General features: G+C 38.3%; 1 protein-coding gene across 11 annotated transcripts in view; it reads right to left on the bottom strand.

The window, feature by feature from the left end:
• Cpeb1 (cytoplasmic polyadenylation element binding protein 1) overlaps window positions 1-25,059 on the bottom strand; it is an 81,351-nt gene that overhangs the window by 55,482 nt on the left and 810 nt on the right. For 3 of the 11 annotated variants that reach the window (XM_048790191.1, XM_048790192.1, XM_048790193.1), the window contains exons 1-2: window positions 24,663-24,814; window positions 7,308-7,482 (exon numbers count right to left, since the gene is read on the bottom strand). The exons of 3 other annotated variants lie outside the window; for them this stretch is intronic. The gene's annotated coding sequence lies outside the window, so the exon portion shown is untranslated. Of the gene's footprint in view, window positions 1-7,307; window positions 7,485-24,662; window positions 25,054-25,059 lie in introns of those variants that run through there. 5 more of the 11 variants (XM_048790187.1, XM_048790188.1, XM_015493017.2 and 2 more) reach the window with 3 other exon arrangements.

Raw genomic sequence — 25,059 nt, 5'->3', positions numbered from 1 at the left:
TACATTGTTAACTTTGGTGTATATTTCACTTATATGCATAGATACAGGTGATTATATACAGAAATCTATATGTATATGTTGTATGTATATATATTTTTTTCAAAAAAGATCAGACTTTGGTTCTTGCAGCTGCCCAAATCCAAATTTATCCAATCAGCCTCCAAAAGCTATACAGATCAACAAAAGCAATAAAACTACTCTCAGAAATACTGTGATCTTCATTTGGATGTTAACAAGTACCCAATTGTCCTAAACCTGCTTACCCAGTTTTAGAGCCCACCCAAGAGGACTGCCAGACAGCAAAGAAAAAAGAAAGACCCTAAAAAATATCAAAATCTATTTACATGGAAATGCAAAGATCTAAGAAAAGCCAAGAATTACTATCAACTATCAAAACCAATTATAAAGCTATAGTAAGACATAAGGACAGATATGCAGATCAATGGAGAAAACAGAATATTCTGAAACAGATATGCACTATACTATGCACATCCGGTTTATGAGAAAGGAGACACAGTAGTGTGATTAAAAAGGAATTTTCACCCCTGAATGCTGCTAGGTCAACTGGTTATCCACACACAGAGAACAAAATGGATCTTGACTTTCTACCTTGCACCATGCAAAACTAAATTGCAGATGGGTTGCAAATCTAAGTATATAAGGTAAAGTATATTACCTTCATGACCTTGGAGTAGGAAAACATTTCTTAAACAGGACACAGAACATTTAAATGGAAAAGATCAGTAAATTGTTCAATTCAAAGTCAAAATTTCTCTTATTCAAAATATATCACTGAAGAATATAAATGAACACTGGGCATGCACACCTGTAATCCCAGCGGCTCAGGAGGCTGTGAGGCAAGAGGATCACAAGTTCAAAGCCAGCCTTGGCAAAAGCAAGGCACTAAGCAACTAGTGAGACCCTGTCTCTAAATAAAATACGAAATAGGGCTGGGGATATGGCTCAGTGTTCAAGTGCCCCAAGTTCAATCCCTGGTACCCTCCCCAAAATAAAAAAGAAAGAAACAACAACAACAAAAAGAATATAAATGCTGGTGGTATGGACCTGTAGCTAACAGCTGCTCAAGAAGCTGAGTGTAGGAGGATCATTGGAGTGTGAGACCAGGGGCTGGGCAAAATGGTGAGACTCCATTTCAAACAAATACAAAAAGCATAAAGGCAAACCAGTGATTGGGAGATTGGCAGAAAATATACTGGAAGAAAATATTTGTAACATACATTTCATACACAGAACTCCCAGGCTTTAAATGCATATTTTAAACGCATACTTAAGTAATACTTAATAAAACAAAATAACACAATTCCAGTGCTGTACATGTTGACAATGACAAAAATAAAACCATTTTGATGGTTTAAAAAAACCACAGAACTCATGTGCAGAATATATAATGAACTACTATAATTAGAAAAAAAGTAGATAACTCTAGAAGAATGAATGCAAGACCTGAAGAGGCACTTCAGGAAAGAAGATAACCAAAGGTCAATAAACATTAAAAAATGCTCAATTTCATTAGTAATTAGGGAAATGAAAAACTACAATGGAGATACCACTACATACTAACCAAAATGATCAAAATGAAGAAGACAATTTCAGTTGTTAGTAAGGATGTGGAGTATCCCAAGCTTTCACATATTACTTCAAGTGCAAACTGGTATAACTGCTGTGAAAAACTGGCACCCCTTAAAAGCCTGCCCTATGACCCAACAATCCCTCTTCTAGGAATATACCAAACAGATATAAATTCATCAAAAGACATGCTTATAACAGCACTACTAATAATGGCCCCAAACTGTGGAATACCCAAATGCCTATTAACAAAATAAATGAACATTCATCTATATTCATATAAGGGGATATTATATAGCAATGATCCATAACCACTGGTTGTAATATAGGTGAAATCTTTTTAATATGGGTGAATTTCATAGCTAATGAGTATGTATTGGTGATTCTATTTATACAAGCTCAAAATAATCTATGCAATTAGACATTAGTATGGTGATTATCCTTCATCTGAAAAAGATGTAAGGAGGGCTTCTGATAAATTGTTAATTTTTGGCTCTTTTTAAAAAATATTTATTCTTAAGCTTTAGGTGGACACTATATTTTTATTTTACATTTATGTGGTGCTGAGGATCAAACCTGGTGCTTGTGCATGCTAGGCGAGCACTCTACCATTGAGCCCTAATTTTTGCCTCTTTATGTGAGTGGTTACAAAAGATGTGTTCAGTATATGAAAATTCAATGAACAATACACTTATATTTGCATACTTTTCTGTATGTACAAAATGTGTGTGAGAAAGAAAGAAAATAATGTACCTTTTCAAATAAAACTGTATTTTTCTGGTTCTTATAAGAAATTGGTAGCAATCTGTTAACACTTCAATAAAAAGTCATACTTTTTATTATGCTTAAATAAAATGTTAAATCTTTATCACTTAACTGTTAAAGTCATATATTAATGTTCCACAAAAATTTTCTGTTTTGTCAGAAGCTAGACTTGCTGAGAATAATTTCAATCACCTCATTACCTGGGACAAAATGATTAAACTCAATTTTGGAATAACTTTATGGATAATTTAATGATGACAACTGTTTATGATCCTGTAGAATAAAAAAGGAAACCAGAAATTCAGTATCAGGCTACAATTTTACAATTATTTTTGTCTCAAACTTTAGCAGACCATTTAGATATAAATACTGACTATGCTTGGTTTGAGAAAGTTGGAGCTCCTTGCCTATGATATGCACTTCCCATGTGTATCATACTTCAGGTAAATCAAAACAAAACCTTTAAAATCAGTCTTAAATCTTACTTTGAACTACTTTGGCTAATCAATCCCTTTTAACTGGTTACTAAGAAGTCTCATCTTAGTGAGTTAACATGAAATTTTTTTCGCCAGTTGGTGCCCTCAGCCATCCTATAGATTAAACGGCCCTAACTCATCTAGCAGTTAAATGATATCTTACCATACCCTTTATAGATAGGTGATAAAAGTATTAGAAGTAAGTTTTAGTAACTATCATTTACAGCTCATTTCCACCCTTCCCCATAATTCAACAGATTCATGCTTTAAGGACAGAGAATGTGAAGAGGCCCTCTAGGTGGCAGGTAACCTCATAAGAAATGGGTACATCCCAACTACACTGTTGATTGAGTAGGAGATGCATACCTGGCCTGGTCTTTCAGCCCCACACCAGCTCCCACAACCCCTCATGCAACATGGGCTCTTTTCTTAGTGGGATAATAATTAAAAAGTTCAGACCTTTTGCAGATCTTTCCTGAACCATAGGTCACAACTTTCTTGTGTATCAACTGGGGGAATTCAGAAAACCCCAGCTACCCTATTCTGTCCCACCACATTTCTCAATTCATCTTTACTCAGTTGGGCAGATAACAAGTTTGCTGTCCAAACAGGTTTGACCTTGCCTTTCTCCTGGAAGCACCTACAATCTATAAACATGCTTCATACTTCTCCTGAAAGAGACTCCCCTTGCTTGGCTTGCAGGGGGAAGCAGCATCCACTTTACTCTCCTCTTATTAAAAGGATGGGAATCACTTCAATTGCTGTCCTCCCTATGTGGTCTTCTTATACTGTGCAGTGCAGATCAGGGAAGGGCTGCAATGTTTGTGGCAGGAGAAACTATCTGTTCTCACTTTGTTTTTGTGGTGCTGGGGATCTAAGGGTCTCTTGATGAGCCACACCAAGAGCTGGCCCCACTTCTTAAAGGTTTTCATCACGCCACAGGTCACTTAACTTATTCTCAGCTTTGGGCTCTCATAGCCAATTCTAGGGAAACAAAAAAAATCTACTCAATATCCAGCTATGCCAAAATAATTATAGTTATCTTTAAAGATATTTCAAATGTTCTGCTCTCAAAACTGTTTCCCAGTACCCTAAGCAAACTCTCTCCACTTGATTCTGTCACATCAGTTTTCCAAAAAACAGTTGGTCAACTGATTTTTTTTGCTGCTCCTGTTGTTGTTCAGTGCTAGAAACTGAACCCATGGGCGCTCTACCACTGAGCTAAATTCCTAGCCCTTTTTTGAGACAAGTCTTACTAATTGCCCAGACTGGCCTTGAACTTCTGATCTTCCTGCTTCGGACTCCGGAACTGCTGGAATTACACGTGTATACCACCACACCTTTCAAGCACATATTTCTGTTGTCACTTTCACTGCACAGTATGTCTTGAAATATTTTATCATAGCTAGCATACAGCCTTGCAAGTAACTTACACTCAACTGCTCAAATGGGAGAAAAAAACAGACAACTTCTGCAAAGTTAAATTTACCTATGTGAAACAAGTTAACTGTGCCATGTAAATTCTGACAGATGACCAAGTATGAACAAAATGTTAGCAAGACAGTAATAAAGAAGAACTTTTACCTTGTGCCAGAGCCTAGGAAAGAAATTAAGTGGGATCAATGCAAATAGCAATATAAAACACTGTGTTCAAAAGATACCATTTTTTAAAATTTTTATTATAAAATCTGTATTATAGAAGAATTAGTGAGGGAAAGTACACAGGGAGAAAAAACAGTCCATAACAACTTCACTGTTACATGTAAATCCCTCTAGTCTTTTTTCTATTCATATGTATATCCTTAAGGCCAAACTGTTTGCTTTTTTCATAGCAGATACTGTGATTATCTTTCTTTGCCATTAAGTAGTCTTCTACGAACATCATAATTAGTGGTGCAGAAAAGCCCACTGCATGGCTGTGCTATGATTTCCTTAACCTGCTGATGCTGAATTCTCCTTAGTTATAATGCTGCCATAAACAATATTGTTCTTAAATTTTTACAATTCTGATCATTTTAAACAAAATTATTTTCATTGTTGTTGTTGCAGATGGACACAATACCTTTATCTTATTTATTTATTTTTTTGGATTGAACCAGTGCCTCACATGTGCTAAGCAAGCACTCTACCACTGAGCTACCACCCCAGCCCAACAAAATTACTTTTGATCAAGTTGTTTCTTAAAAATCTTCATGAAAAAATTTTCCCTAGTTAACCACAACAGCGGCATTTCTGCAGCCTGGTCCTTAGAGGATTTTTGCTGGAGAAACGCAGGGAATTTTCTGTAGGTCAGGCATTCCTGTCACCACACAAGAACAAAGGCCCATAGCCCTGAGTTGACATTTTCAGGAGGGAGGTAGAAAGCGTGCTAACCATACAGAAGGGCTAGGCCTATAGATAAAAAGGACTTGAAGGTAGCTTCCTTGACAGGAATTGTAATCCTGGAGCTCCCTTAAATATGCAGTCTTACCTTTGCATCTAAGCCCCATAAGAAATCTGTGAAGCAGGTCAGGCAGGTATCTTTCTGTCCTACAGGTGGGAAAACTGATCTCTTCAGACCTGAGAAAGGTCTGAAGAACCTCTTCCTTGTAGTTTGGCTGGCCGCTGACCTTAGAAGTATTATGAGAATACTCTCACCAGAGTCTGACATTTCACCAGTGAGACCACTGGGCTCCCTAGCCAACTGCCAACATACAATCACTCCTGCAAGTTCTTTGCTCATTAAACATAGATCTTGTCCCATTAAGACAACATAGCACTAGTTAAAACATACTTTCCTATAAAATAGAAAGGTTTCTATGATGTCTGAAGTAATCCAGTTTAAGCCACTGTTGAGGTGGGGAACGAACCCAGGGCCTTGAGATGCTAAGTATATGCTCTACTACTGAGCTACCTCCCCAGTCCAAATGTCATTCTTATTGGGATGTAATATATGCAATTTTCTCAGACAAGAAAAATGGAACACATATTTGAACCAAGAAGACTAATTAAATACCTGAATTTTAAACTTGGCATAAGCTAACAGAGGGTTAGCTCATTACTTACATCATACATATACTCTTTTTTGGAACTTAGAAAAGTCAAGCCCCCAACCCTTCGGTGGTATGCCCCTTTCTCATGTGCCTTCTCATAGAATTTAATTTTTTTAAAAAAATTCTATAGATGGAACACATGGGTCTTTTTTTTTTGGTACCAAGGATTGAGCCCAGGGTGCTCAACCAATAAACCATAGCCCCTTATTTTTTATTTTGAGATAGGGTCTCACTAGGTTACTTAGGGCCTTGCTAAATTGGTAAAGTTGGTTTTGAACTTGCAACCCTCTTGCCTTAGCTTCTCAAGCTGCTGGGATTGCAGGTGTGTGTCACCATGCCCCACTTAGTCTCCTTAAAGAGACTCTTTCAAATATGAAGCTACTTAATGATCACACACTCCCAGCATCTTTGTGAGAATTACTTCCAAGGCTAAGTTAAAAACTAAATCAAAAGTAATTATCAGTCTTTGTACTGAGAAAACTCGCTGCTGCCAAATTTTTCAAGGTCCATTTTAAAAATTAAAAATATATTCTTTCATCTAAAATAATAGAAAACATTCCATCAACATTCTTATAACATGTTGCAACTCCCACTAAAACTACTGAACACTGTCAGAACATTCACATTTCTTAGGAAAGAATCTGCCCTCTCCCTCCACTATCTGTGCAGTATCTCATATACTATAAAATTAGATGCCTACTGACCTGTACTCATGTTTAAAAAGCTACTAAAGCATTCAAGAGCTACACTGTTCAACATAATAGCCACTAGTCACATGTGGCCAGCGAGCACCTGGAATAGCACCTGGAATAGTTGGTTTTGTTTTATGCTGTTTAGTGTAGAACACATACTGGATTTTGAAGGGTTAGTACTAATTAAAAGATACAACTTGGGCTGGGGATATAGCTCAGCTGGTAGAGTGCTTGACTCACATGCACAAAGCCATGGGTTCAATCCTCAGCACCACAAAAAAATAAAAATAAAATGAGTGTGACATATTTTTTTTAAAAAAGATACAACTTTTATACTAGTTGTATGTTGCCATGGCAATATTTTGTACATGTTGGACTAAATAAATTCATTTAATCTGTTTCCTTTTACTTTTTTAATATGGCTAATAGAAAATCTATAACGTGTGATTCACATTATATTTTTGTATGGGATTCACATTATATTTTTGTACGTAAGTACTCTTGTTACTTTGGCCTATCCTTTTCCCTCAATCTTCATATGCATCATAAAATAGATTTCTATATTTTGATCATAAGCAGTCTTCACCCAGAGCAGAATCCAATCCAATCCAAAAAGCAAACTGTAAGAAGAACAAGTGCTACCAGAGACCCAATATCATTCTCCAAGGCTTCCCAAGGAAGTGCTCCTACATGTACTGCCTAGAAGCAGTTCTGTTTATAAACCTAGCACACCCAAGTTTTCAAATCTAAATCACCTGGCAAATGATCATGAATTCCTCGGTTTAAGGGTGTAGTGCAGACTCTACTGAAATCCAGAGAATTGTCCAATATGGCATTTATCCTTCGAAAAATATTGGCATTGCTACACGTGGAGAGTGCAGGCGCTTCCTGGTTGTCCCAGCAATCTTTTATCCTTCCCACTTCTTCTTCCTGGACACAGAGAAAAAATACTTAGGTTTCCTACACTCCTTTATGGTAAACACAGAGACACTGTACTGCCCCCTCATAAGTTAAAGTAAAAAGGGCTTGAGTTTCTTAACTCTGTAGTAAAACACTAAACAAGTGTTTACTATGAACAAAGTACTCAGAGAACTGTAATAGCATTAACCAAAATATGAAGATCTCAGAAACTTCCTAGTCAAATAGGATACGTAGGAATTCACATGACAAGTTAGCAGCAGCATAAGTTACACAACTAGACAGACTTGATTCAAATATTGGGGGGGGGTAATATGTATACACTGGAACATTGTTTGACATACAGGAATGCAGTACTGAAAGCTACAACATGGATAAACCTCAAAAACATTATACTAAGCAAAGAAATCATAACATAATACAACATGTCACTGCATAATGGTCACCACTACATAATTGTCCCAGTTTTTTTTTTCGGTTCAAAGACTTCTTTATACTCTTTCATCATGTAATTATTATATGGTATAATTCCATTCACCATGCCACTTAAAAGGTAAACAGAGCAGCAATGTATTCACCAATGACATATGGATGTGCATTCGTCTTCTCCTGCCCAGCCAGCCATGAGCCTAGAATTCTCAGTCCATGGTGACTGTCAGTGACCAACTTTTGTGATTTGTTTAGAGTGCTACAGTACTAAAAGTATTGTCACTCAATTCAATGAGGAGCAGTAAGCCCAGGGGAGCAGGTATATAGCAAAGCTGCCAAGAGTAAGTCATGTGATATGGTAAGACTCACATCTTTCCATGATAACTAAACCATATAGTTCATCTGCCAGCAATACATTATTAACAGGTGAAGTATTTCTTTTTTATTATGGGTCAATATAAAAACTATTCTGTAGGCTTCAAGATGAAAATGATTATGTTCACTGAACAGCTTGGAAATACCTGTGGAAAGAGATTTCATGGAATGAAAAATTCTTTTTAAAAAAGGCTTCACATAATGGTCATGCCCCACTTTTTTGCAAAAAAAAAATGGCATAAAATCTGTAATGATTATGTGGTAAATATGGTACATGTTATGAATTCATTTAAATAAAATACCCAAAAAAACTGAAGATAGCAGTGTGACATAACTGTCCTTTGTACAAATATGAGCATATCAAAGTGGAATCTCACAGTCATATACCTCCACAAGAAATTAATTTTAAAAAATAACTATGGGTAAATGAAAGATAAAAAGAGAGAAAGAAGCAGGATGTAGGGAAAGGGAAGGAGAGAGGTACTGGGGTCAGAATTAAAATAAGATATATACCATGCTCTGTAATTATGTCAAAATGGATTCTACTGTCATGTATAACTATAAAGAACCAATAAAATAAAATTTTAAAAATGAAATGTAAGACAGTTGGGCACAGTTGCATATGATTAATCTTAACTTGGGAAGTTGAGGCAGGAGGACACCATGTTCAAGGCCAGCCTGGGCAACTTAGCAATACACTGTCTCAAGAGAAATATTAAAATAGGGCTGGGGATGTGGTTCAGTAGTACAGTACTCCTGGATTCAATTGCCAGTACCAATAGATACAAAGATAAATAATAAGGAAATCTAAAGATTACTTGCCCAGGGCTGGAGGGATGATTAGGGGGCAGTGGCTTATGAGTAAAAGGTTCCTTTTTGAGGCAACAGAAATATCTTAAAATTACATTATGGTGATAGTTGCACAGCTCTGTAAATATACTAAAAATAACCAATGAATTAATGTTGAAAGGTGAATTTTATGATGCATAAATTATATCTTAATACAACTATTTAAAAATTTTTGCTTCTACTATTTATTAACTATGTTATATCAGGTATTTAAACCTTGTGCCTTGGTTTCCCCATTTGTGAAATGGGAAAAGGGCACCCACAACTTTTTCATGACATGTGTAAAGCATAAAGCATGGCACCTGCCATACAGTAGCCATTATTTTTACATCTGAAGATATAATTATAAGAGAGGATGGGGTAAGCATCAAGCAACTCATGATGTTAAGATAGGAGGATCACAAGTTCAAGGCCAGCCTAGACAACTTAGCCATACCTGGTCTCAAAGTAAAAAAAAATAAAAAGGGCTGGGGGGTATAGTTTAGTGGTAGAGACAGCCTGTCTAGCATGCTCAAGACCCTAATTTAACCCCTGGTACTGACCAAAAAAAAAAAAAAAAAAANGGTACTGGGGATTGGACCTAGGGGCACTCTGTCACTGACCAATATCCCCAGCCCTTTTTATTTTTGAGTCAATGTCTGGCTAAGTTGCCTGGGCTGACCTCCAACTTGGTGTCCTCCTGCCTCAGCCTCCCTAGAAGTTTAAATTACAGGTGGGTGCCACCGGCTTTGGTCTGCAGATCTTAAGGCTATGTGCCTCGTTTATTCACTGACTAATAAATATTAACCAATTGTCTGCTATCTACAGTGAGCACCACAAAGGTCAGGAGATTTAAAGAATCAAAACAGTTTTGAAATTGGGACAAGGAACTAAGAACTGATTGTGTTGTAAACAACCACACTACAAGCTACAATGTGCTGTAAAAATATGTTGTCTGCTGGGCCAAGGTGGCTAGAAGTGGCTCCTGGAAGTGGGGAAAAGAGGAAGGTCTGAAGAATATAGACAGTAAAGAGGCATTAGAGTGTTCCAGTGTGGCATAGCATTAGGTATAGGAGTAAAGAACGACACTGGAAAGGCAGCCTGATATGCCAGGTTAAGGAGTTAGTTAGCAATGTTTTACAGATCAGAGATTACCAAATTGTTAAAAGCTCCTTAAAAGGAGAAATGACCAAATGCATTTACAGTTTATCAACTTTGCAGGAAGATTTTCGCGCGCGCACGCACACACACACACACACACACACACAAAAATTTACTTACTATAAAAGAAGTATTGTATATGTGGATTCCCAGATCCTGGCCACATCTGAAATCAAGTAAATGACTACTGTATGTAAGTCTTAGGAGACTATCCACAAAAATAGGAGAGATGAGAGAAGGACCGGTGAGAAAAGTGTCACAGTAATCTGGGAGCAAAGGCAGATTTAGAGGCCTTCTGGAAAAAATTTATTCCTCAGGAAGGTCTGAAAACCTTACCTCAAACAGCCTGAAAAAAAAAAATCCAATTTAGGAACATATCTGGCCACCCTGCCCTACTCCTAATCTCATGAAGGAATATGCATCTTATTCCCAAACTGGACAAATGACATCTGGCATTCTTCCCTTCTCCTTCTCACATATACCAAATCAGAGATCTAGCTTAAGATGACTGGGTAATTAGGATTATCCCAAACTGCTTGATCTTATCAGTAAATGCCAATGTTTGCCTTGAATGACCAATTTGGAAGCAAAAAAACAAAAACAAAAACAAACCCAAAAAATCAAAGTCAGCACTGTCCAATAAAAAACAGTTCTCTCACTTTTCTTACAAGTACAATAGGGATAAAAGTAGTAATACCATCTCATAGGGGGTTCTGTGAATCAATACACACACAGTACTGGCACATAATTATGTGCTGAGCAAATTAATGTTGTTTATCAATAGTATTATTACTATACCATGGGATTAGAGGCTACCTCAGGGATCTTTGAGGAAAAGGATTTATTTGATCATTAAATGAAGGGAAAAAAAACAGTACACTACATAGGGCATCTACTCTTCTGATGATCCCAGGCCGTTCTATACTCATAACTCTTCCCACTACTTAGGATGCTTAATTAAAATACTGGATACATGGTACAAATAGAACTGTCTAAAATCTGAAATCTACTACAGAACATACTGATCCTTATAAATTCTCTAGTTCAATGAATTCATTATTTCCAAAATGGAAACTATTATAGTTTCAAAATGGGAACTCCCTAAAATCTGAATCTACTACAGAATATATTGATTTTTGTAAATTCTCCAGTTAAATGAATTGTTTCTCATTTTCAAAATGGAAACCCACTATCCACTCCTATAATCATAGTTGCATTTACTTTGCACAGTTTGCTTTAACTTTTAGCAATATTTAGTTCTAAGATCAGATCAATGTTTTAATATGATGAAAAGTGTTTTTTCTTCTTGGTTGTTTTATTGCCTTGTAGCTTCTGCTATTACCTTTGACATATCATGTCATAAAAAGAGATAATTTTGCAGCTTTTATTTTAACCTTTAATTGATCTTTTTCAGTGATTAGGAAAGTAGCCTTTAAGACTGCACAGATGGGCTGGGGTTGTGGCTCAGCGGTAGAGCGCACGCCTCGAACCTGCGAGATCCTGGGTTTGGTCCTCAGCGCCACATAAAAAAATATATGAATAAAATAAAGCTATTGTGTCCAACTACAACTAAAAAATAAATATTAAAAAAAAGACTGCGCAGAGACTTAGAACACAGACTTTAATTCTACTGAAAATCACAGGTCAACAGGAAAAATTACTTTGCAGTGCTAGAAAAATAGTAATCTTTTCAACTTTAATGCCAATAGAGAAAAAAAAAATAGCCTCAAGATAAAACTAGTCCAATCTACCTTTCTGCTATTAGAATGGCTCATGAGGAATCTTTTATACATATTATATATATATAATATATTTTAGTTGTAGATGACACAATAACTTTGTTTATTTATTTTTGTGGTGCTGAGGATCGAACCCAGGGTGTCGCACGTGTGAGGTGAGCGCTCTACCACTGAGCCACAACCCCAGCCCCTCATGAAGAATCCTGACATATTATTTTAGATCAATTTCCTCCTTTTCAACAGAGTTGATACTCCCAATGGTAAGAGAATGATCTTCAACTGAGATGTAAGGTAGGTAGAGTGGGGGACACCGTCTATAAAAAAGCATTTCATTTTCCAAAAGAAAAAATTCCCCTGCCAAAACTGTGAATAACTATTTCAAAAGGCAAAAACAATATATACCACATTTTCTTTATCCATTCACCTACTGAAGGGCATCTACATTGGTTCCACAGTTTAGCTATTATGAACTGTGCTGCTATAAACACTGATGTGGCTGTGTCCCTGTAATATGCTATTTTTAAGTTCTTTGGGTATAGACTGAGGAGTGGGATAGCTGGGTCACATGATGGTTCCATTCCCAGTTTTCCAAGGATTCTCCATACTGCTTTCCATATTAGCTGCACCAATTTGCAGTCCCACCAGCAATGTATGAGAGTGCCTTTTCCCCCACATCCTCACCAACACTTATTGTTGTTTGTATTCTTAATAGCTGCCATTCTGACTGGAGTGAGATGAAATCTTAGAGTAGTTCTGATTTGCATTTCTCTAAATGTGGTATATATACACAATGAAATATTACTCAGCAATAAAGGAGAATAAAATCACGCCATTTGCAGGAAAATGGATGGAGGTGGAGAATATAATGCTAAGTGAAGTTAGCCAATCCCAAAAAACCAAATGCTCAATGTTTTCTCTGATATCAGGAGGCTGATTCGTAGCGGGTCTGGGAGGGGGAACATGGGAGGATTAGACAAACTCTAGATAGGGCAAAGGGGTAGGAGGGGAAGGAAAAGAGCATGGGGGTTAAAAAAAAAAAAAAAAAAAAGATGGTGGAATGAGATGGACATTATTACCCCAAGTACATGTATGAAGACACAAATGGTGTGAATATACTTTGTGTACAACCAGAAATATGAAAAATTGTGCTCTATATGTATAATATGAATTATAATGCATTTTGCTGTCATATATAACAAATTAGAATAAAAAACAATTTAAAAAAAGCAGGAAGAACACTGGCTCTGGAGTATAAATACCAGTTCTACCACTTGAATATCCATCTAAACCTTAGTTATCTAAGATATAAAATAGAGTACCACCTACTTTGTACTAATTGGAAATAAGGTGCATGGAAATACTCAACAAATAACTTACTAGTGGCAGCTGTCCAATTCCATATAGGTGATCAAATCAATCTAGCCAAGTTCACCAAGAACTTTATTTACTTGTTCTAGCTTATAACTGCGTTGTTTCTTCTTCTTTTATTTTAATTTTTGGAACTATAACTCATATCACTTTCTTTAAAAATATGAAACCATCCAATGTGAATTTATTTGCTAAAAAACGAGATTCCAAAATTTTATACTTATTTGTGTGACAGAACAAATCTAGAATTGCCTAATTTAAAATCCCTGGCCTTACCTTCAGTTACCATACTCTTTAAGCTCAGCACAGAGATGAGATGGCCATTCCTCAGGTCAAAATCCTAGATTGGGGTTATTCAGTTGTCAAAAATAAATGCCAAATCTATCAATTTTTGTTTTTCTGACTGGGGAGTAAACTCACAGGTGCTCTACCACTGAGTTATATTCCCAGTCCTTTTTATTTATTGGGTTTTTTTGTTGTTGTGGTTGTTTTTTGTTTTTTGAGACAGAGTCATGCTAAGTTGCCCAGACTGGCCTCAAACTAGTGATCCTTCTGCCTCAGCCTCCCATGTAGCTGGGATGACAGGTGTGTGCCAATGTATCCAGTATCTGAATTTTTTTTCAGTTGCTTTTAATTAACATCATATCAACATTATAGTCTCCTTCAAGATTATTACAGCTAATCAACTACTGTGGATTCATTAAAACAAATGAGATTTATTATGGAAGATTGAGGGGTACACAGTTTATTACTTCAGATAGGGTTTTAAAACTGGTATCCATAGATTGGAATCTTGTGAATCCTCTGCAAAATTGTGTTGACACTAAAAATCTGAGAAAAAGATTTTCTTCCATTTAGTTTTTTAGTTTAAAAAAATTTGTACTGAACATGTATACTTTGTTTTTTAATTAAGCCAGAGCAACAGAAAGCAATATATTAGATGTCCCCAAAGTACTGGTTCTACTAAGATGTAGTTTGGCAATTTGCCCTTAGTTTTATACTAAACAATACAGCTGAACAAAACCTCTATAACATTTGTATTCATGATTTTGAACATATTGTTTACTATAATTTTGAACAGCCCTTATGAGTACCCATAAAGAGAAGCATGATTTGGACAAAAGATTATAAAATTCTAATTTCCCATGAAGAATTATTTTCCTTATGGAAGAATATAGATCCTCTGGCCAAATTTCTGTTTGCTTTAAGTCACCAGATCACTCAATGCCAAGTTCCTGGCTAAGCTTTTATTAACTATATATATTTAGAAATGCTTCTCGTGGCTCAGCAGTAGAGCACTCGCCTAGCACGTGGGAGGCACTGGGTTCGATCCTCAGCATCACATAAAAATGATAAAATAAAGAAATGCTTCTATATTTAACTTTTTCCTCCATTCTCCATCTCAAGTCTTTCACACAAAAATGTAAGAAATAACATGTTCAGTTGCTCCATACGAAATTGTCAATATTCCACCTCTTTCAAATAAGAAAATGGCAATTTCACATAGCTCAATCTAATATTTCAAGAACACTGAAAAACTGCTAGGTTAGTTGTTGAAATTACAGAAATGGATAAAACATAATCCTTGTCTCAGGAGACTTCATTAAGTGGGAGAAATAAATCCAGTTAAGTAAATGGAAAGCAAGGGAAGCACAAAATGCTGCACGAGAGGAAAAAAAAAAAAAAGCAAATCAAGGTGTCTGGAATGGTTTCACAATTAGAACTTCTAAGCTAGAGAATAATGCAGAAGCAGAATTTCAACAAGCAGGTATGAGGGAAAAAAACAGGCAGAGGAGAATACAGAATATAGTAAATTCAAGCAAAGAAGTGCTGTCACAGGGCTGGACAGGGAGTTTCACAAGGAATAAAGGAGATAGGGCTGCAGATCCTTACTTTCTGTGTGTATCAAAAGAGATAGTGAATCCTCAACAGATACAAGATATTTCTCCTTTCCTGGTCTTTCTTCTTTTCTCCACTGGCTCCTTCCCCTAACTCTTTTAAGTATGCTCAAGACTCTTTCACCTTAAAAGACATGCCTTCCTTAATGAAAACATGCTCTCCAAGCCACAGGCTTCTTTATTCTAAGATCAACCTTCCAAAAAATATGCTATCTTTATTTAACCTCCTGTTCACCCGCTCAATCCACAAGATTCTGCCAGCACACTCCCTGCAAAAACATTACACAACTACTCTTAAATTAATAACTTCCTACCTGCCAAACCCAACCAAGTCTATCTTACTTGGAATCTTTGAGATATCTGATCCTTATCCACTTTCCATTCAATCCAGAAGCTACTTTATCCTAACTGTCCCTTTCCTACTCTAGTTATTATTACATTTCTATTACCCAATATTATTTGAGCTCTATTAAGTCAGTCTGGAAAAGGAAATACTATTAGTGCCACAACAGGCTTATGAGAACATGAAAAGAATATTCAATAATGAGTCTGCTCAAGGGGTTGGGGTTATGGCTCAGCGGTAGAGCACTCATCTAGTGACGTGCAAGGTTCTGGGTTCGATCCTCAGCACCACATAAAAATAAATAAAGACATTGTGTCCAACTACAACTAAAAAATATTTTAAATGTATGTTAAATATACAAAGTTCAATAACCAGTTTTCTAGTTTTCAAGTAAGAAAAGGTGTTTCATGAAAAAGAGGCTTATTCTTCTTGAAACTCAATCACATAAGAACTTTTCTTTGACAGTCATTGTATTGAGATATGACGCATTGACTTCCCATTTGTCACACAGAATGTTAAAGGCATATACTCAAGGTTTGTGGTTTAATAAGATTAATTTATACTGCTTCCTTAAGGACATCTGTTTGTGAAATTGGCTATTGCCTTAATTCCTGCTAAGGTGCCAGCAGCTTCATCCACCCCCATTAATTCTTCACCACCACTGCAAATGTCAACACAGTTTACAAAGCAACTAATGTCTTAAAATTATGAAAATAGTTTTGACTTTGAATTATTAAAGGGTTTTGTGGATTTACAGGGGTACAAAGACCTAGCTTTGAGAACTGCTATCAGAATAAAGGTCAGGTTTCTAAGCCATAAATATTAAAACAACAACAAAAAAAAAAAACTCTTCATGGTCTGGCTTCGGCTTAGTGACCAAGTTAAATCCCGATTGGTTTACTCCTTTTTTAATGGGAGGATAACATACTTGCAATAAAGGGTACTAGTTATACTTGATCAATATTCATGTTTATACCTACCTGAGTAACTACCACATGTGTCAAGATTCAGAACATTTTTATGATCTATAGGTTCCCCTGTGCTCTTTCCTGCTCCTGATACTCAACTCCTCCCCAAAAGAGCTTACTGGAGATTTCTGTTGTCACACTTTAACTTCTTATAAATGGAATCATGTAACAGGTACTCTTCTGGGTCTGGCTTTTCTTTCTACTTAGCATGAGATTTCTACATGTTGCAGTGCAGCTCAGTGGTTTTATTACTGCTTAGTGTTATAGATGTAATGAAGGGTTGGGGATTTAGTTCAGTGGCAGAGCACTTGCCCAGCTTGCACAAGGTCCTCTGTCCCAGTGGGAGAGAAGTAAGGGGGGAAAATCCAAAAAAAACACAAGGTAACAGATGTAATCATATAATTTATCCATATTTCTGCTTATAGGTGTGCAGAAAAGAGTTAATTAAATAGCAGGCCTTACTGCTGTCTTCTGGTTGACATCTGGGAACTTGGATTTTGACCCACCATTTGCATTACTGAAAAGCATGACCTACTATATGTAAACTGGACAAACAATATGGTTTATGCCAAATACTCTCTCCCACTGGAGCTTGGAATTTGGGTACATTCTAAGCAGAGGCTGCCTGGTTGACAAAACCAAAATAAAAAACACACACAACACCTTATACATCAAGTTCTAACAGGCTTTGTTGACCGACAACATTCTACATGCACTGTCAGCTGTGGGAATTAAATGGGGTCCTGTCTGACTCCCCTAGCATAGAACACTAGGGAATTTGAACATGCTTTCCAGACTTTGCCCTATTTTCCCTTGGAATACTCTTGGGGATCCCTGACACAATGGGCATTTGTTTTTATTTTTTAACATTTTGAATATTATAAGAATATTTGCAGCAATTTTATTTATATCTTTTTAGTGTGATTGTATACTAACTTCTCCTGCATATAAGAATACAGTGCAACCGGTAAGTCTTAGGATAGTAACCACTGCATTTAAAATTCTGTCAATATTGAAATTAGTTACTTAAATGCAATCCTCTTTCATACCTCCTTGTCTTTATTCGTGTTGTTCTATTGCCTAAAATGTTCTCCCTTGGTCTGTTCAAGCAAACCTTTAATTCTTTTACATGTCTATCCCCCATGTTATTTCTGTATATATTTAATTGTTGGATTTACAATATAGCACATAACTATTTTATGTGCTTGTGTTCCTATTAGACTATTAACTCCTTGCGAGCTGGATCTTTCTTATTTATTTGCAATCCCCCAAATGGTCCCAGTATATGAGAAAGCAACCAATAAATATAATGGTAATCTTTGGATCCCTAATTATATAATACTATTCATGTGGTATTTGAGTTTATTGGGCTTTTTCCCATGCTAAATTGTATTTGGTCCAAACTTAAAACCCCCAATCCTGAAATTATCGAGTACCTACAAGCTTTGACAACCGGTGGAACTGGTAATCGAATGTTTTATCTTTTTCTTCATAAGGGTGTGGGATGGAGATAGGAAGGATCCAGGAACTCATGTCCAGCTTGGGAGATGTGACATTCCATACAGACCAAGGGCCAAAGAGATAGGCCTAGTGAATAATGAGAACACTATTGAGGCAAGGCTCCACAGAGTGGCAGGTGTGAATGTATATGAAAAATTGAAGAGGATGATGGAAAAAGCAGATTGCAAACAATCATGCAACAAGACTCAAACTAGAGAATCAGCAATGAGCAAGGAGAAGTAATGAAAGGATACAAGAGCTACAGGAGACACAAAGGTAGGATCATATCAAGGCTTTGTAGTTACACAAACTGGAAGAGGTTTCCAAAGGAAAAGCTAAAACCATGTACTTATCTAGCATCCTTCTGTAGCAGAACCTCTGATGTGGAAAAAGCATAACACCCAAATGCAGTTTTTGCCCCAAAAGGACACTAGAGTCTAACAGGGGAAAAAAATTAGACTAATTGTGTACAGAGGATAGAATCAGATTAGCTCCAAGAAATGAGAAAAGGAAAGAAACCGATTCTGTTTTTAGAATCAAAACCTGCTGGGTTTAATATGCCTCAAACAAATACATGTATTCAGTGGCCCAATCAGAACTATAAATCTTGAGAACAATCAGGGGTGAAACGCTCAAACTAAAACTTAGTCACACAGATAACTGGTGCAGAATACATGGACCCTCTGAATAAAGGCACAGAAATGATCCAATAGACTGAACCATAGAGAATGTAGCATTGAGGGAGAAGAGGAAGCCTGCAAATATATCAATAAGAAAAATCAGAAATTCATAGTCTTGTGAACCAAACAGAAATTTTCAGTGAAATGAAATAATATGACACCAACATTGCAGAGGTCAAGTTGTGTGAATTCTAAAAATAACACTAGCCTAGAAATGAGAAAATGAGCATTCCAGTTCTGGTTCTATCACCCATTCACTGTATAAGACTGAAATAATTGTTTTAATTCTAAGCTTAACTCTCCTTTGTCTATAAAAAGAGAGAGTCAGAAATTAAAACTGGGCTTGGTATCAACTCCAAATTATACCTGGAAGACAGATCTCTTACACCTTTTAAGTTCAAAACAATTCCAAGATTATAGCTTTAAAAAAAATGTCTCAGGAGATAAGGCCAACTCATGAAACAGATGGTGTCAGAGCCAGAATTCAGGGGCACAAACCCAGAATGATGACAGCACAGGTGTTAAGTAGTAAAAGATTAAGTGTTCTGTCAAAAGACACACAAAAACCCCAACATGCTCTTCAAGATAACTGCTCTCTTCCAACAAAGAAAAGCTATGCTCATGACTTTATTAAAGAAGATGTAGGCAATGGGGTTAAACCCATCTGTATGATACTATATCAGCATATTATACTGGCTAAGAATAAAGAAACCAGTAATAGGATTAGTCAAGTTATTCCCAGAATCAACAGTGGCCCATTTTTAGCACACAAATCTTTAGACCTGCCCTTCTGGGGATTCTCCAGTTACCTCAAGGGAAGTCAGCACAAAACACCTTACAAAATAGAGACAAAGAGTGTTAACTCACTATAATCTGAAAGGACTGTTCCAACCATACAGGAATACTTAAGGAAAAAAACAAGGCAGAATTCAAAGGTAAAACATGCTAAAATGTTTTCTTGAACTACCGAAGGTAAAACTCAGTCCAATTTATCCAGGTACTCCCCCAATACATGCCTGCTAGTTAAAAGCACATATCCATTAAAGCAACAAAATGATCCCTAACAGGTATCTTTTTAAATCCTAATAACAGGGGTTGGAGGTGCAGCTCAATGGTAGAGTGTTTGCATAGCATGCATAAGGCCCTGGGTTTCATCCCCAGCACCATAAATAAGATAAACCTGCATACAATTTCAATGTGACTAGTGAGTTCCAATTAGCCTAGCCCTGAATTTAATTTAAAAATAAATAAATTTCAGTAACAAAAAGTCACTGGAAATTACACCTATAATGATGGTTCAATATTATAAAATTTGGATACTTTTAACCAGATGCGGTGGTATATGCCTGTAATCCCAGCAGTTCTGGGAGGCTGAGACAGGAGGATCACAAATTCAAAGACAGTCTCGGCAAAAACAAGGTGCTAAGCAACTCGGTGAGACCCTTTCTCTAAATAAAATACAAAATTGAGCTGGAATAGTGGCTCAGTGGTGGAGTGCCCCTGACTTCAATCCCTGGTATGCACCCCCCCAAAAAAATTTGGAGACTTTTTATGGAAGGTCAGATATAATTTTCCTACAAAAATGTAAATATTATATGATTATGTACCTTTTAGTTCAATTTTTCAGCCAGTATACTATATTTTGGGGTCCTAGCAACATTAAAAACTTTCTGAGCTTGGAATTTGTGCTTACATGAGCAGTTTAACCAAAAACAGGATTCGATGATGGCAGGGGAAAAAAAAACAAGGCAAATTTTCAAAGTTGCAACATGGGGGGAAAAGGAGGCAGAGTTAGTAGCATCCAAAAAACTTAACATTGAAAGGGTCCAGTCCATGCTTCTTGGTTTTAAATCAAAAAAACAGAAGCAAAACTCTTTATGTATCCTCCCCCAACATGCATTCTGGCAAATTCCCAGAGTCAGTTCATCTTAAGATACTGCCTAGGAAGAGCAGATTTGCAGAACAGGATGAGATTATAACAGCTCTTCCACAGCAGAAAAAATAATTTGCTATTTGATGCCATGATTCTTTTACTGCCTCCACCACTATCTACTGAAGACAATAGTCTAAACATTAATATCTGTGTTTGGTGTACAATCCTACCCAAATTTTAAACCAGAAGTATAAACCCCTTAATTAATTTGACCTTTAAACAATTTTAGGGAATGGCCATTTCACAAGGGACCTGAAATCAGTGAATGAGAAAGCTTGCACACACAAAATTTAACATAAAACAAAAAGACACCAGCAAAGACAGTAATCAACCTCCCCCACCCCACCCTACCTTCATACACACACACATAGTCCTCCCCACTCCTAGAATCTACAAACATTGAACTCATAGCTGACTACTTGGCTAGTAAAGATTGCTAAAGAAGTGGGTAGGGAAACTTATCATTTTAAAGTTCCTATCTTTCCTAAAACTTTTCAGGCCACAGGTAAGAAAGCAACCCAGCTTGTACCCGAGTTGCATTCTTATAGAAAAATCCCTTTGGCAAAGACTTTGCCACACTGAATTCTTAGGAGGAAGGTACAGAAATGCTTATAGTCCCTTTATATCTACTAGTGTGGCTATGTATAAGGCTGAGATCCTAAGTTTTACCCAGAGTTAAAACTCTAGCCCTTTATTTTTCTGGGGCAGGATTCTTTTATGCTGTTGGGGCTTATCCCTGAAGATTTTACCACATACTGCCAAAAATCCTTTACTAGGGGAGGTGGGTGTTGTTAAGTGGTATAGCATATGCTCAACATGTGCAAGATCCAGGGTTCAATACCCAAAGCCTATAATTATACAAACCCTTTATTAATTCTTTTTAGAAATCTGAGATACATTATGGCAATTATTTAAGAAAAAGTGAGATTTAGTAAGCTTGATTCTATTCATATAGGTACTAAAACAATTATATAATTTTATGTTTGCCTTGTTTCCAAAGGAGAAAAAGACTATTGAAATTTTAAGTATGTTAAAAAAGGAAAGTCTTTTGTGCACAGGATTGGGAGGATCACCCTCATAATGGGAGGAGCCCGATTTCTCCAGACCTCTAGCTCTCAGGATCACTAACTGCTCTCACACACATTTGGAATGATAGACACAGCACATTCCTCCTGACATCAACACTGCTGCACTAATGCTCAGAAGACCCACACTGACTTCTACAGCAAAAGATTTCCAGGAATGCAGTTAAGGTTCACTCTATCTATAAAGGGGACCAGTTCACAGACCACTACTTTTTTTCTTATGCTGTCCACAACCAATAAAATCCCCATGCCCAGTGCTCTGATATACCATAATATATATCATATATTAATAGGTTAGGCTATGGCATCAAAAGGACCCCAAATGTTATTCCATTAATTAAAAGCCTTGAGACTAGACATCTGAGCTGTTTCCTCATTTGCAAAACAGGAGGGAAATCTAACAGGAATGACAAAAACAGATCCCAAACTAGCTCTCAGGTTAAATACAACACAAAAGACATATTTCAGCTGGTCCACATAGTTTATAATTTTTTAATTGCTACATTTAAAAGTCAGGGAATTCATCAAAATAGAAATGGCCAGCTTGACTAGGAAAAAAAAAAAAATCAAAGATCCATCAACATATTTGCTTGGAACCGGTCAGCTAGCAGCTGCTTTAGAGAGCAGCAATAGGTATTACTCTTGCTTCCTTCCTCTTCCTTCAGGCTCCTGTAGAATTTGGTTTGCAACCCATTTTAATGATCAAAAACAAAATTAAGCCAGGCAAGGTGGCGCACACCTGTAATCCCAGAGGCTTGGGAGGCTGAGGGAGGATCTGGAGTTCAAAGCCAGCCTTAGCAATGGCAAGGTGCTAAGCAACTCAGTGAGCTCTCTCTCTAAATAAAATACAAAATAGGGCTGGGGATGAGGCTTAGTGGTTGAGTGCCCCCGAGTTCAATCCTGGGTATCCCCTCCCAGAAAAATTAATAGATTGGGGCAACCACTATCATTATGACAACTTTGGTTTGAGCCTGGAGTCCTACAACTTGATCATCATCCTCCATTTTCTGCCTCATGGACATTGTTATGTGTGCCTGGGAAAGACCCCAGAATCATTCCAAACCAAATTCCCATGATAATTCACCATATGCACTAGTTTTTTGTTTGGGGTTGTGTGTTGAGGGGGCAATACTTAGGGGACTGAACCCAGGGGTGTTTTATCACTGAGCTACATCAAAAGCCACATTTTTTACTTTGAGACAATCTCACTAACTTGCCAGGTTGGCCTCCAATATACAAGCCTTCAGCATCAACCTCCCCAGTTCTGTGGATTAAAGGCATGCACCACTATGCCATGCATTGCTGTACAGGTTAGCAAAATCGTTCTTCCACACAAGAAAGCCTAATTATAGTGAGCTGTATATACCACAACCACTGGGAAGGGAATGGTAAGTATTTTTATAAAGGAATACTTACATATAGGGTACTCAACTTCCAAATACTATTTCTATAAGTGGAGCATGCATTGCCCAGCCACCCAAATTTAAATTAAGTCACCATGACAAAAACAAAAACACCAAGCCCCAGCCCATAACCCTCCCCCCCCAAAAAAACCAAAAAACCACTCCAGCAGCAATGCAATGCATCTAGGAGTAGAGTTTATAGGTCCAGGAAAGTTGGAAGAGTAAAGATAAATACCAGTGGTGAGCCCTGAACACTNCATAACCCTCCCCCCCCCAAAAAAAAAAAACCAACTCCGCAGATGCAATGCTCTAGGAGTAGAGTTTATAGGTCCAGGAAAGTTGGAAGAGTAAAGATAAATACCAGTGGTGAGCCCTGAACACTACTGTTCTTAGGGGCTCCCAAAATCACAGAGCACCACTGGGCTCCAGAAACAGAATATCCACCCCTTTTCTACTTACCACATAAACAAACCCCAAAACCAATCGCCAGCTTGTATTTCCAAGATTCTGTTGTTTCCATTGGTTACCATTTTTTAACCCAGGATGAATCCCTAGACTCAAAGAGAACCTGAATTTAAGGGTGAGTGTCTATCCTCAGTAGACACTCTGCCAGTTGGCACAGGTCAGCCCTATCACTAGAGGAGCACCAACCAGAGCTCCCAGTCCAACCCACTTGCCCCGACTCCAACAAATGACCAAGACCAGCAGTTTCCTTAGATGCCAGAAGAACGTGGGGAAACAGTGTGGTAGACAGGGAGACGAAAGAAGCAGTCGCCAGAGAAATGCCAATTCATCAGAGCTAACCAAGGCCGCGGCGGGGAGGGCAAGCCATCCTTGAGACCTGACACAGGCAGTAGGCTGCTCTGGGGAACTCGGGGTTTCCTGCACGTCTTCTACAGGCAGAACCCTGCTTCAGCGCTCCGTGAACCAGAGTACAGCCTGCAAGGAGCAAAATGCCACCGCGAAAACACCACGCACACTGGGCTGCACATCCCCAAGCCAGGTTGCCCGCGAGCTCTTAGCATTCTTTGGCAGTTCTGGCCACTTCCGGGGATTGTGGTCTCGAGGGGTCCTTTAGGCAAGAAGCACAAAGTCATGATCAACTTGATCGAGAAGAAAAAACCTAGACAAGGACAACCAACGAGACACCAACGGCGAAGACCTCTTCCTGGTCTGCACCCCCTAACCCCATGTCCCCAGGCCGGCGCAGCCCTTCCATCTAGTATCTCCGTTAGCTGAAGCAACCGGTCAGACCCACCCTCAGCGCCCACCACTGCTTCCCAAGCCTGCAGCCAGGGCTGGAGGCCGCATCAGTCTCCCCTACCTCGGGGCTCAGGCACCTGGCCTTGTCCCGGCTGAGGAAAACGGCGTCGCCAGCCAAACCATATGCACACATCTCCCCAGGACATGGTCCGGGTAGGGTGGGGAACCTGCGTCTCTGGGCCGCAGGGGTCCCTACCCGTACACGCCCCCAAGACCCACCTCGAGTTGGCCAGACTTGCAGGCCTCCCGCTCAAAGTTGAGTCGCACGCGCGGGACCCTACCCACGCGCTCTCCAAGACTCCTCTGGGAGCCTATCGAACGTGTGAAGCCACGTGACCCCCGGGCCAGGAAAGCGCGCGCCTGGCACGAGGGCCTGATCCCTCCGCCTTAAAGGGGCCGCGCCCACGCCGTCGCGGCGTTCTCCACGTGAGGCTCTTCACCCCCGCAAACCCGCCCTCCCGGTGTCCCCGCACCCTAGACGGAGCACAGGAGGCTCACGGCAGGAGAGAGGGGTCGCGGGCTGCCAGCGCTGCTGGCTCAGCCTCACGTGCACGGCGCGAAGAAGCAAGAATCTGGCGCGGGCTCCTCCGTCAGTCTGCTCTGGTCAGGGACCTAT

Source organism: Marmota marmota, unplaced genomic scaffold (genome assembly GCF_001458135.2).
Source record: "Marmota marmota marmota unplaced genomic scaffold, marMar, whole genome shotgun sequence".
Lineage (NCBI taxonomy): Eukaryota > Metazoa > Chordata > Mammalia > Rodentia > Sciuridae > Marmota > Marmota marmota.
This window is presented reverse-complemented; position numbering and strand designations above follow the sequence as displayed.